We start from the raw sequence: 3,050 nt of genomic DNA, 5'->3' as shown, positions 1-3,050 counted from the left end.
TTAAACTACACCTTCGGAAAAAGGCCAGACCCCTTCCTGTGATTACACAGGAGCAGAGGCCGATGCCCTCCGTTTTAAACGCAGCTTCGTTTGATTTGGCTTCTGCGATTATATAATTTGGAAGGAACTGCTCACTTGTCCCAAGAGATGCTGTTCATTGTAGCCAATCAGGTGACAACAAATATGCCCACCACTTTCCCACCTTCTCCCTCCTTCTGAGCTTTCAGCAACCAATCCGTTATCTTGACTTCATAACACACTGTCTCTCTCCGGTTGGGTGGGTGGCGGACAAGCTTTTGTTTCGCTTCATGCACATCGATTTGGAAGGTTTAGAGCCAGCTGGGACGCCTATGGGATTTGTTTTTCCATGTAGGAGGGTAGCTATGAAAAAGGGAGCGTGTGTGTGTGTGGAGGGGGTGGATGAGATTGAAGCCAAACAGAATGAAAACAGATTCAACAGTTGGCCACACAGCAAGGAGCCATTATAGATAGAGAATGAGGAAATGGGGAAAGAGAGAGAGAATTACTGATGGAAGCCAGCTCTTCAGCTGGTTTTCAAAAGATGAACATAGCTCCCCTGGTGTCAATTTGCTGACTAAGGAGCATCCTCGTAACATTTCTCTCTTTTTCATTTGCCACACTGATTACAACACACAAAGGTACATGAGAGTACTCCACAGCCCTAACACCTTGCAAACAGACACAATACCATATTAATGTAACAAAGATCCTTCATATCAAATCCCACGATGAAGTTATCACATCATAGTAAATCCCTATCTCATGTATAATAGGTTCTTAATTTAATCCCCAGAAAAACATATCCATCTCTAAATACTTGCATGGCTCCAAAGAGCAGCATTTTGAGTCTGTCCCAAACTTTGAACAGCTATGTTTTCATGGCTGGCCGCCTTCTTCCACTGTTGTGCATCAGAAAGATTAAAAAGCACATAAAGAGGTTTGAGGCTGTTGCACGAAGAGAGCTAAAATGTGTAATGGGACCAAGTGTTAATGGTATTTCATATAGAATTTATAACACTCAGGCAAGTCTACCATATCTATAGGAAATCTTCTCTAACACATCTGTCCAAAAAAGACCCTCTTTTCCCTTTTTACTGACAAAAGGGAATTTTTTAATGGATGCATACATTTCTGATGGTATTGGGCTGCACTTGGGGCTTCAGGCACATAGCATATATAACCTCCTCCAACTTAGGCAGTAGCTATCTCTGCTAGCAGGAAAGAGATCTTTCTACCTCCAGCTATAGGCAGTTCAGACTATTAACCAGTGCTTGCAGAATACATATTTCATGGTTCTTTCCATGCGCTGCTTGGCTGCATATAAAGAAGGCTGCTTTTATGGAAGCAACATTCCTAGCGAGTTATACAATGTGATGTAAGCCAAGTTGGCTTTAAAATACCTGGCAGAGCTCACCATCAGCCAGCCAGGTAGATGACTTGCCCTGCCGCCATATCATGAGAAACCTGGGGGGCTTTATGGCTACGCTGCTCTGTATGTGCAGTGCACATTCAGGGGCTGGCAATTCAATAAGAGTTACCTCCTCAATTCATTTTTTACAGAGAGTTCCATTCTAACTTCCCATGCATTTAACTGCTTCTGTTGTAACCTATTTGCTTGACTGTGGAATTGTTTGGGCTGAATTTCATACAAGTCGCAACACAAAATGCTGCTGTAAGAATGTATGATGCTTTTAAACTTGAAGCTCTCATCTCTCTCTCTCTCTCTCTCTCTCTCTCTCTCTCTCTCTCTCTCTCTCTCTCTCTCTCTCTCTCATTAAATCTTTCCCTTTCCATGTGATTCACAGAAGGGAGGGGGAGCAGGTGGAGAATGGGGAGCAAGTAAGCTTTATGAGGATCCTAAGAAACGCTGCCATCAAAACCTTTTATATTTAAAGTGCATGCTGACAATATAAAAGAAATGTATAGAAGCATTAACTGTAGGGGTCATTACTGATCAATAAAGCCCTTTTTATAATTGCATGGAATGCCTTGAGAAGTACCAATTACACTGTTTAAGCTTGGAAGATCTGGTAACAACTTAACACAGGAGGGAATGAATGAATGAATGAATGAATGAATGAATGAATGAATGAATGAATGAATGAATGAATGAATGAATGAAGCGCACCCTGGATCTTTGGAAGGATTTGAGGCTGCATTCCCGAAGGGGAGGGGCCGTGGCTCAGTGGTAGAGCATCTGCTTGGCCTCCCAGGTTCAATCCCCGGCATCTCCAATTAATGGGACTAGACAGGTAGATGATGTGAAAGACCCCTGCCTGTGACCCTGGAGAATCACTGCTGGTCTGAGTAGACAATACTGACTTTGATGGACCAAGAGTCTAAGTCAGTATAAGGCAGCTTCATGAGTTCATGTGCTTTTGCATAAGGCGTTTAAGGAATCTGGTGTATGCATTTAGCTACTGCATCTGTTCACTGGAATTTAGACATGTGGGAAGCAATGCTCAGTAGGCCCAGCATGGGCATGATCAGCGTAGTTCACAGAATTGCCTGGGAAGCTCCACACTACATTGTATTTTCTGAAGAAAGGGTTGTTGTTGCATCTGCTGAAGTTCCAAACTGGAAACACAGGAAGTGTCCATGTAGGCACATGTCAAAAAAGGATTATTATGACTATAAAAATCTGACTTCTTTGAAAATCCTCTCATTCTTCAAATTAAACTCTCTTTAATCAGAAGTCACAATGGGATGTAGGCAGTGGGCCAAGGGTAACTGCTGTAAGAACTGTCTTCAGGCAAGGGTGGTATTAGGCATGGGGCAACTGGGGCAGCTGTACTGGGACCAATGTGAGGGGGGGCTGGGGGGGCTTGACTGTCCAGCTGCCCTGGATGCCACCAAGGACAGCAATGGTCCTACGGCATCGCCATTGCCTCCAACTGCCCTTTGGGCTGCTGCCTGATTCTCAGACAGTGGCTGGCCATCAGCTGCAGGGGGTGAGGGGTAGACTGCCCGATTGCCAGTCACTGCTGTGAAGCCAAACTCCTGCCTGCCTCGCCAAAGATGAAGACAGC

Source organism: Euleptes europaea, chromosome 2, assembly GCF_029931775.1.
Source record: "Euleptes europaea isolate rEulEur1 chromosome 2, rEulEur1.hap1, whole genome shotgun sequence".
NCBI classification, from domain to species: domain Eukaryota; kingdom Metazoa; phylum Chordata; class Lepidosauria; order Squamata; family Sphaerodactylidae; genus Euleptes; species Euleptes europaea.
This window is presented reverse-complemented; position numbering follows the sequence as displayed.